The sequence below is a fragment of the Arvicola amphibius genome, chromosome 13 (genome assembly GCF_903992535.2).
Source record: "Arvicola amphibius chromosome 13, mArvAmp1.2, whole genome shotgun sequence".
Lineage (NCBI taxonomy): Eukaryota > Metazoa > Chordata > Mammalia > Rodentia > Cricetidae > Arvicola > Arvicola amphibius.
This window is the reverse complement of record NC_052059.1, coordinates 20,913,901-20,924,654: the sequence shown is the minus strand read 5'-3', so window position 1 is coordinate 20,924,654 and position 10,754 is coordinate 20,913,901. Positions and strand designations below refer to the sequence as shown.

The 10,754-nt window shown below is 39.1% G+C and overlaps 1 non-coding gene across 1 annotated transcript; it reads left to right on the top strand.

Annotated features, from left to right (window-relative positions):
- Positions 1-8,969: 8,969 nt before the first annotated feature.
- LOC119800556 lies at positions 8,970-9,072 on the top strand. The gene has a single exon (XR_005283049.1). It is a non-coding gene; the product is annotated as a U6 spliceosomal RNA (small nuclear RNA).
- The last annotated feature ends 1,682 nt before the right edge of the window (positions 9,073-10,754 follow it).

The window sequence follows — 10,754 nt, the reverse complement described above, 5'->3', positions numbered from 1 at the left end:
TGCCTTTTTTTGTATTTTTGTCCCAGCTTTGTTGAGAATAACCACAATCCTAAATTACATCTGAACCCTTCTTTGAGGTTATCTTCAAGATCCTGGCCCGATCTTACAAACAAAACATCATTTATTACCATTTTTTTTCTGTATTTCAACTCTTTTACAAAGTTATATCTTCCTTTATCACCTAGGAAGAGTCATACACTCAGGGACAGGGAAGAATTTTGCCCTTCTGGTCCTTACCCTACAGGGGAAGAGAAAGTCAGTACACAAAGTAAGTAATGACATAGCATGCACGTAACAACAAAAGTTGAAGAGAAAGCCAAGCATAAATGGAAGAGATAGTGAAGAGGGAACGGTCATGGAGGGTCATTCAAAAAGAGACCTTTTAATATCCCTTGAAGCTCTTTCATCGCACCTGAACGTCACACATTTGTCTCACAACATTAAGTCCTGTGTCCCCGCTGATCTCTAAGGGTCCCTAAAAGCCAGTTGCTATTAGATGACTCACAAAACATATGCTTTTCCATATATCCTAGAATTTTCTTGACATTAACACTTAACGTTTATCTTTTCATGAATTTGCCTTCACCTCCTCAAAATCAGTAATATCCTAGATATAGACAAACCAACAGCAGTACCTAGTGTGCATTCAAAACCAGGAAAAAATGGGATTGTCACCCCTGAGAACTGTTTGTTTCCTAGCACAAGAAAATACCATAAAAGTTACTATTAGAAAATTTGTTTTGCCCTTCAGTGCCCTTACCTGCTGGAAGAAAAATATTGGTGTTTATTCTTATTATTATTACAGCTAGCTTCACAATCTAGTAAGAACTCAGCAATAAAATATAAAATGGCCACATGGGTAGGGAAGAAAAATTATGGGAGAAAAGCAGGATGACCCTTGAAAGCATCTTTACAAAGAATAGTATTCACCTTTCTGTTCCAGCCTGAACCAGGAAAGACATAATTTATTTACCCAGAGCACCTCACGTCAGATATAATGTCTGCATTTTTCAGGGGACATCTTTTTAATGCCACTTTATGGCTTGGTTCACACAAGAACAGTGAGTTCAAGTAATTTGGCCAAGGTCACATGCCAAGAAAATCTAGGTTTGCCTGTTTTAAAACTATAGAATTGATTGTTTTCTTTTCTTGTGATAATCACCAAAATCCATTGTTTCTGTCTTTATTTCTCTCTCAATTTATGGACAAAAAAAAAGGCCTTCTTAACATTTATGTCCTGCTTTTACATTTTGGTCACTGTACAAATTGCTTGACAGATAATATAATTTGTCATTGTAAAATGCCCAGCAAAATGAGCCACTCTTATCTGGAAGGGCAAACAATGAAATGTTGCACAAACAGTAGACAAAACAAGCAGCAACGACAACATGCTACAGATCCAAATAAGTACTTTTCAGTAAAACTTAGCATCCTCACAAGCAAAGCCTGAGGAGTTACTCAGCTTCGTTTAGAGAAAACATCCAGTAATAAATCCCAAAGTTGAGCAGTCACCTTGAACTAGTTACTTTTCAACACTGTGCCAAAATACCTAAACAGTCCAAAGGAGAAAGGCTTACTTACTTGGGCTCATGGTCACCCAAGGTTCCTCTCCATCATGGCAGAGAAGGCAAGGCATGCAAGTTCATCGGTGGCAATGAGATCCTGTGGTGAAGACTGCTCATATCGTGGCTGACCAAGGAGCAGAGACCAACCTCTGGATCACTGGAAGCAGGCTAGTATCACTCTGCAAAGTGATTCCACTAAGTGGAACCACCTCCTGAGGTCTCCATGGCACCACCAGCTGCAGAACAAGCACGGAAAGTGTGTCCACGCATTTCAAGTTCACTATAACACGTTCTAGAACCCACGGGTTGATTAACTTTGGTATACATTGGTTTGGGAGTGATGTAAAGCCTGGTTTTTTTTCTATCAACTTAACATTTTTTTAAATTATGACTTCTGATTGTTTTATTATGCTAAATTGGAGCATCTGTCCATTTCTGAATTCTCTCCCTTAGCTTTTCTTCAACAAAAAATTATTTTTCCCCTAAGATAATCAATACTCTTTAGTATAAAAATTTAACCGGATATTTGTCAAAACATAGAAAATAACATTAAAAAGGTGCTTGGGACATCTCAGTCAGTGAAGTGCCTGCCATACAAGCATGGTACCTGAGTTCAGATCCCCAGATCCCCTCTAAAGTAGAATGTGGTGACATTATAATCCCAGCACTGTGAGGGCAGAAGCAGGCACATCCCCAGGGTCCCAGAGCCAACTGGTGAGCTCCGGGGTTCAGGGAAAGTCTTGTCTTCTTGATAGAAGAAGAGAGCCAGCATTGACCTCTGGCCTCACATGTATGTGCCCATACAAGTACGTGCACACCCACATGCACACAAGCACACAAACAATTTTTTAAATAAATACAGATAAGTAGAATGACAAATTAAATGATACCCATTCATGAGAACTGAAGATAATAAGATTAGCAGTTCATGTATATGTTTCTAATCTTTTTGTTCAAAGGGCAGAAAGCATTTTCTTTTTTAAATTACTCTTTAGTTCAGTGTAATGGATGAAGAAAAGGTACACATACCAGAGAAGTCCTCCCAAACCAAACACATCTAATGCTATGACTTCCCAATGGGCTTTGGATTTAATAATTCATCAGTTCCCAGTGAGGTAGTGTTGGAGCTGGACCCTGCAGCCAGGCTGAAGCCAAATAAACCAACACTGAACTCCGTCCTCCAACTTCCCACTGCTGGGAGTTAGAAGACATTATTTAACCATTCTGGTCTCAGTTACCTCATCTGATGAGCAGACCAATTGAATGAATATAAACGATTTACTTAGAATAATCTGAGGTAGGTAGAGTAAGCTATAATTCTCCTTCTGGTTCTGGAGAACCTTTTCCTAACAACCATTAAGCTTTCCATAGTCTACATTGTTTCTCCTGTAAGAATTTGTTTTGCTTTCTTAAAATCTTCTGTGAGATCCTCATATGCAATTAGCTAAGACAAAGGCGATCACCGCTCTCCAAGTGTTTTTGCACTTGAGGTCAGGCTCTTGCAGAAGGTATCAAGACTTCCAGGCAGCCTCTCCATCTATCTGTAAGCTTCTCAAGGTATCAGTACCTTTTTTTCCCATCAGTAAGCCCTTCTGTGTTCAGCTATTCACAGTGCTTTGCATATATCCAGACTGGTTTTGTTTTCAGGCTGTTGTCTTGTGACATTGTCAGCCTTTTGCTTTGTTTTTCCATTGGCTCTGGCTTTGGGCTTACACCTTCCTGCTTTTTTTTTCCCCATCATGCTGAGGATTTCCCACATTCCTCTAGGAGGGGCTTCTCCCTCACTTCTGAACCCATCCTTGCTCTCTGGCTCGTCCACTGCCTTAAGAATGCAACCTTCCCCAGCTGCCTGCGCAAGAGTCTGATGAGATGCAGCTGGAGTGCTTTCCCCACTTTACAACTGAGAAAATGAGCTCTCCGTCATAAAAACACACCCCACCTCTGCCCAGAATGGAAGCTTCTGCAGGGTAAACTCTAAGCTTTTTTTTTTTAAGTTGTTTTTGTTTTCTGTTTGTTTTTTAGTGTTCTTGATCAGACACGTAGTTATTCTAGTTAATCTACTATGCAAATTGTTGTTGTAAAAAATAGAAAGCTTGGAAATGTTTTCTACATATACACATGTCCTAATCACTTTTTTTTAAACAAGTTATTGGATGTTTTCTCTGCGCCACGCACTGTGCTCCATCTGTGTGTGCCGTGAAGTCAGGGTACAAAGGAATGTCAAAGGGTACTAAGTTGCATGGTAGAATCCCCATGGATGGACTCAGCTTACAGATGTGTAGTTACCTCCTGATTCCTAAACCCACCGTCCTTCTCATCTGCTCCATAGAATGTCCGATCAAACCATCCGACGAGACTAATATAAAAACCAGATAATGAATGCAAGTGCTTCACATGCTTTATGAGAACATTACAGTTATGAAACTGATAAGACACGCATCCTACTGCCATGTTCCTACAATCTCACTGAGAAGTAAATGCAATAGGAAGACAAACCTCAGTACAAGAGGCATGGGCTAAGAAAGAAGGGACAAATATGACCCAACCTAGAGAGATTGCAAGAAGGAAACCCTGTGCTTTGAAATACAAAAGATTATAACTTTATTCTAAATCCCTGTTTGCTGTCTATTTATAAAGATTTAAGTTGTGAAGATACTCGTTTTCCTTGTGGGAATGAATTAATTTTCAACCAGGAATTGGAGTAACTAATTTAGGTTCAAAACTGTGTTCGGTACTCTATCCTGGTTCATTTTATCCTCCCACACCTCTTCCAGCAGCGGCATAGCAAGAGTTATTTCCCCCAGTTCTGACGTAGAAAGAATAGGAGAAAATGCAAGAAAGGTGCTCTTTGATCCCTGTGCACATCAATTACAGGTAATAAATCCCCCTGGGGTGGCACTCAGACAGAATCTCAAAAACACATGGGCTTTTCCTATTAGAAAATATAAACCAAATAGTGACTATTTGTTGTTTAGATTATTCTGTGAGTAATGCAACCTAAAAAACAAGCTAGCGTTGAAGGATGTATCATTTTTAATCTCAGCGCTTTTAGCTGCTTGCCAACACCAGATAGAGTATCTTATTGCAATAATTCAAGGATTTCTCTATTAGTTTCTCTAAGCCCTTAAAGCAAACGAAGCTCTTATGATATAAAACACCTTCTTTCTCTATTTTTTCCCCTCCGCTCTCAAGCCTAAATGCATTTCAGGGTAGAATTTTAAATGAACTAGATAAATGAAATTCTCTCTAACTGTATTAATTTTTGACACTCTTTTTATGATTCTTTTTAAAAAGGACATAGAAATGGATTGTAACTCTGGCCTCTGTACAGTCTTGATGAATAGCAGGCTACAAATAATGCTCTCTTCAAACTTTTGAAAGAGCAATTTAGATTTTTAATCTCTTCAGTGGGTTTACAAATACCCTACGCTGATAGCTGACCAAGGAGCTGGAAGTGAGAGATTTCTTAAACAAAGAAAATGAGTCTTCTACTGACGGAAGCATTTTCATATATTTTTCTCCTTACTTTTGTTTTGTGTAACCTTTTGTTCCCATCACAAATACCCACGCATAGTCTTATCTCTGACCTTGAAGGACGGTACAGCCTTCTCGAGTCGTCTTTTAAGATCACAGATGACCTTCAGCTGCTATCACTGAGCTCCGCTGACCTGCCTCGGTGATTTGCTCCCACAAAATACATATGCTGAACAGTGCCGGTGTGTGCAGTAGGGGTAAGTGAATTATTTACAAAAATTTGAGTTGACACCTTTTATCAAATGTGGAAAGATGAAGACAAAACAGCTGCTATTGCTGTCGTAAGCAATCTGCTGGTGATTGAATAAAAGTGTCAAGAAAATGGCTGCTTGATGGCCTTTTGTTCTCCCTCATCCAGCTTGATGTTAGTTTGAGCTGTCAGTTAGGAATCACGGCAGTGTGATTTATCAATAGACGGAGTGACCTTCTATTTTCGCTAGCGCTAGAAGACAGCTCCCTCTACTGCGAAAACACAACACTTCTCACCTTGCCATTTACGGCATGTGACTGGCTTGGGTTTGCCAAAAGCAACTCACTCGGAGGATAATTACGGCTTTTCCCATTTTGTCTTGTGTTGACGGCCTCCACCCACTTGCTAAAAATGAGCACATATCCAAAAAGGAAATTTTAAGCATATTTCTATACCTTCCAGCAAAAATAATTTAGAAAATCAGCACTTGAGATGAAATGCTTCCTCCTTGCTAATTAAACTGCAGAATACGGAAACATTATCTGTGATAGCAAACTGAATCTTTAAGCAGTGTTTGACTTGTATTGACATGAATAGCCCATCTGCACTAACTCAAATTATTTTATAATCACTATAGAAAGATTTGAAGTTACTTTTCTGTCATAATACTGGAACCACTGCAGGGCAAGATAGTATTATCAATCAAGGTTGGGGAGTCTTGAGAGATAGGAAGATGTAGGGACCACGATTTTACAAATGAACTGTTATCCTATAGGATGTTGTACATGCACTTATTAAAAGTTGGGCTTTCAGTTTAACAGGTATTTGTTTAATTGGAAACACAAATAGTGTAAGTATGTATTATGAGAAAACAATATTCCAGTTTTCATTGAAAAAGAAACATTAAAATTAATTAAGAGGACTCGAGGGTCATAATGTGATTTCCAGTAGCTCCTAATGTTAGTGCTCAGATCGAATTTGCTGTAATATGATTTAAATTCTCATTCCTTTGAAAAACTGTTACGTGAGCATGATTTCAAATATAGCTAGATATAGATATATTTTTTTAACCTGGGGTTTTTGTTTCATAACACACTTTCATTTTTGACTTCTTATCTCAAATGCTTAAATAAGGTATAAAAAATCATTGTATGTTGTTTTTGTTTGCTGTAGCAGGTTCAATTCCTTGAAGCTGCTCTGTGGAAATACACAGTTATTCAATCTTTCTTCGTGTACTTTTCCTTGTCCTGTAATGAAGGAAAACTGGATGGGAATCTCTGAAAAGCTGTGCTTCATGAGTCCCCGACATTTCCACTGTACCAAGTTCCCCATACACCTTTCTTTACTTAAACAGCCACACAGTTCCTCTGCCCTGAGTCACAGAAACCCCCCCCCCCACACACACACACACACACAAACTCAGGGTCTAGTCCTCAGCTCTTGCTTGAGCCTAGCTTTTTTCTTCTCAGCCCTGACACACACACCATGACTTGTTCATAGGAGTTCTGCAGCAAAGTTGAATAATATGTAAATTTTATGTTGTAATGAATTAGGTCCTAAGATCTTTAAAGGTCAGACACCTGGTATAATACATCACATTTTTTAATATCAACTACAAAATAACTGTAATAAATTTTTCCAACACCACATCCTCACACGCTGTTACCCACAAGGAAGCACCAAAGGAAATGTGTCATTTGTCAAAACATGCAGGAAACTGGCATCTGCACGGGGCACTTTAAAAGTAAGTTGGGTTAGAAATAGCTTCCTATGTGGTGTTTCTACATTTAAACAAAGAAAGACCGGCAGGTGCTTACTAGACTCCTCTTGTTCTTATAAACAAGATAAAAATAATTAGTTTTCTAGGACATGTGATAAAAAAGACTTTAGTCAAAGGATATTGTGGAATTTATAGGCAAAGAGCTTTGATTCTCTTTAGGGGAAACTTCAACAGGAATGATTCATCTCAGCTCGGAGGAGCAAGAAGGATACTGGAAAAATATACAGTTATCTGAGTGGTAGAAATTTGATCGTTGCTATTCAAAAAAGAAATGTATTTCTCTTACAGAGCTATTTGCAAGATTCAATTACACATCTCTATTATCAGAAATGCCTATTACCAACAGAAGGGAAAGAGATTTACCTACAAACAAAACAGACTATGGGGATTTTTTAAAAGTGGAAACCCACATTAATATTAGCTCTCATTACTGTCTACAGGCACATTTCTATTCTCTGACAGTGTGTCGTGTTAACTTCAGACACAAGTGAAATGAATGTGTTAGGCTTTCTAGACTTTCTAGTGTGGTGGGGTGGGGGCGGAGGTTTTTGTTGCTATCTTTAATGTTACTGGGGATCTGTCTTTAAAATATCATTGTATATGGAAGTTATATTATATATGTAATTTCTGTTCAGCAATGCATTTTCTGGCGCAATTTAAGTTGTATTTGAGGAAATGGTCTCTTAATTATTCATTCAAATAATATTTGTGTTTTAAATCTGAGCGTATTTAGGAAAGGCTGTGATCACTCAAACACCAATTTCATTCTTCCAACATAGTCGAAGATAGTTTTATGAGCACATCCATGTGACATCAGCCAGGAGTCACAAAGTGAAGTAGGAATATTGTCCAGGTCATTAGGAGGCACCCTGAGAGTAAAACAAGTGAAGTCGGCAGAGTTTCAGTGTTTGATGAGTCTGGAAATTTTCCAAAATCCCATGTTCCCAGAATATTCATAACCTTTATAGCCAGACCTGAAATAGACTTCCTAAGCTGGGAGCAAGGTGTTAGCATAAACGTCTCCTCCTCCAAGCAAGCTGAACACCTATGTTTTGGATCCTAACAAATCCAACACAGAACTCACTAGACAAAACTAAGGAAGTCAAGCGTTGAACAATGAACATTTTGGTGTTTTAATTAACTTGTTCATAATGGTCAAAGGACAAAGAAACAATTTTAAAAAGATAATGTATAGCAATCAAAGGAAAGAAATGTCAATAATCCTAAATGCATGCTTCAAATTATAGCACACATGGCTAAGAGTGTAATAAGGACAAAGTCAGCTCCTCCGGTGTAGATTTCTTTACTTTGTGAAAAGCATTGTGGTAGTATGACTCGTTCATTCTCTCCTTTAACAAAGACTTATTTAGTGCTGAATTTGCTCCCCCCTCTAGGCAGATGGCTCTTGGCCCACAGTGACACCCCCATGAGTGTGGTCCACCTTTCTCCAACCTGGCCCAGGTCCAACCGTCCTCTGAGAGAACTCACAGCGGCACTCCTCCTCTTTCCAAGATGTTGAGGCTTAATATGAAATGTCCCTTGTAGCCCCATATATTTGAACACTTGGTCCCGAGGTAGTGTTTCTGTTTGGGGACATCTCGAACCCTTTAGGAGGTGGTTGCTTATTGGAGAAGGTATATATATCAGTAATGGTGGCGGGCTTAGAGGTTTTATAGATTGATCCATTTGCTGCTCTGTCTTTCATCCTGCTTGTGGGGCCTGTTGCCTGATTCTGCTTCCACTCCCTTTCATGATGGACTGTATCCCCTTTTGGGATAAACCTACATAAGCCCTTCATTTCTGAAGCAGCTTTTGTGTGAGTATTCTATTGAAACAACAGAAAACAAATGAATACACTATGGGATCTAATAGAAATAAAAACGATTTATCAAGAAAAAGTGTGCTCGATTTGGCAGTATGTATCCCAAGTTAGAACAATACAGAGATTAGCTTGGCCTGTGTGCAAAGATGACACGCACATTCAGAAAGCATTCCATATTTAGAAGCTGGGCAGGGGTGGCGCACGCCTTTAATCCCAGCACTCGAAAGAAGAGACAGGCGGATCTCTGAGTTCGAGACAAGCCTGGTCTACAGAGTGAGTTCCAGGGTAATCAGGACTACATAAAGAAACCCTGTCTTGAAAAAGACAAACAGAAAAAATAAAATATATATTATTAATAGTTATCACCCAGATTGAGCTATATATATAGGGAAAATGGTCAGCATCACTCATCCGTTATCACTAATTAGAGAAATGTAGTCGAAAACCACTTTATCCACCTTTTCACTCCAGGTAAAATGCCTATTATACAAAAGAACAATAATAGCAGGTGCCACTGAGGGCTGGACAATAAAGAAGCTTACACACTGTGGATAGGCATGCAAGTTACCACAGACATTATGAACAAGTTTTGAGACTCCCTCTCCCCAAAGGAGTAGAAGTACCATATGATCCCGCAACTATATCCAAAAGAAATGAAATCTGTGGGGGCTGGGGAGATGGCTCAGTGGTTAAGAGCACTGGCTGCTCTTCCAGAGGACCCGGGGTTCGATTCCCAGAATCTACATGGCAGCGCACAACTATCTGTAACTCCAGTTCCAGGGGATCCAACACCCTCATACAGTCATGCATGCAGGCAAAAACACCAGTACACATGGAATAGAAATAAATAAATAAATAAATAAATAAATAAATAAATAAAAGAAACCTGTTAAAAAAGAAATCAGCATGTCCCAAAGAAATGTGCATTCTCCAGTCACTCCATCAGTATTCACAAGAGCCAGGACATGGGGTAGACTTAAATGTCCACCAACTGATGAACCATAAAGAAATATGGCATACACCCATGGATGAGTAGTACTAGCTATGAAAAGGATGAAATCGAGCTGGGGAATGGCTCAATGGTTAAAGTACTTGCACTACAAGGTTGAGAACTTGAGTTCAGATCCTCAGAAACACAAAGAAATGTTGGATGAGCCTGGAGACTCCCTTATAATTCTAGCTTTTAAAGATAGAATTGGGGATCTTCAGAACATGCTGGCTAGAGGGTATAGTCATATACACAAGCTCTGAGTTTGGTAGAGAGAACCTGCCTCAATGGATGGTTCCTGACATTAATCTCAGCCTACACACACACACACACACACACACACACACACACACACACACATACACACACTCATACACACACACTTCACCCGCACACATGCAAAAGCATGTATACATACATCCATAAAAAGCACTAAAATGGGAGAAAAAGAAAAAAAGATGAAATTATGTGATGCTCATAATATAAAGAGAGGGGGAGAAAGCCCCAAACAAAGACAAATGATACTTGACTGGATTCATCTGTTGGCTCTAAACATAGAGGTCAGGAATCAAATAGTAGTTACCAGAGTCTATAAAGGGTAGTGGTAGGTGGGGATGGATAAAGATGGTTCAAACACAAGAAACACGCAAAGGTCCTCTACTGAACGTAGCTGATAATATTATGCTATATCTATGGACAAGAAACTGGGAAAGAGACTTTCTATTCTTCTCACGTCAAAGAAGTAATAAATACTCAAGGTGATGGATATGCTTTGTATTCTAATTTAACCATTCTCTAACATGCCCATGTATCAAACGTCTCACTGCACGATGTGAATTTGAACACGTACTGTGTGTCAACTAAAAACTTCCATA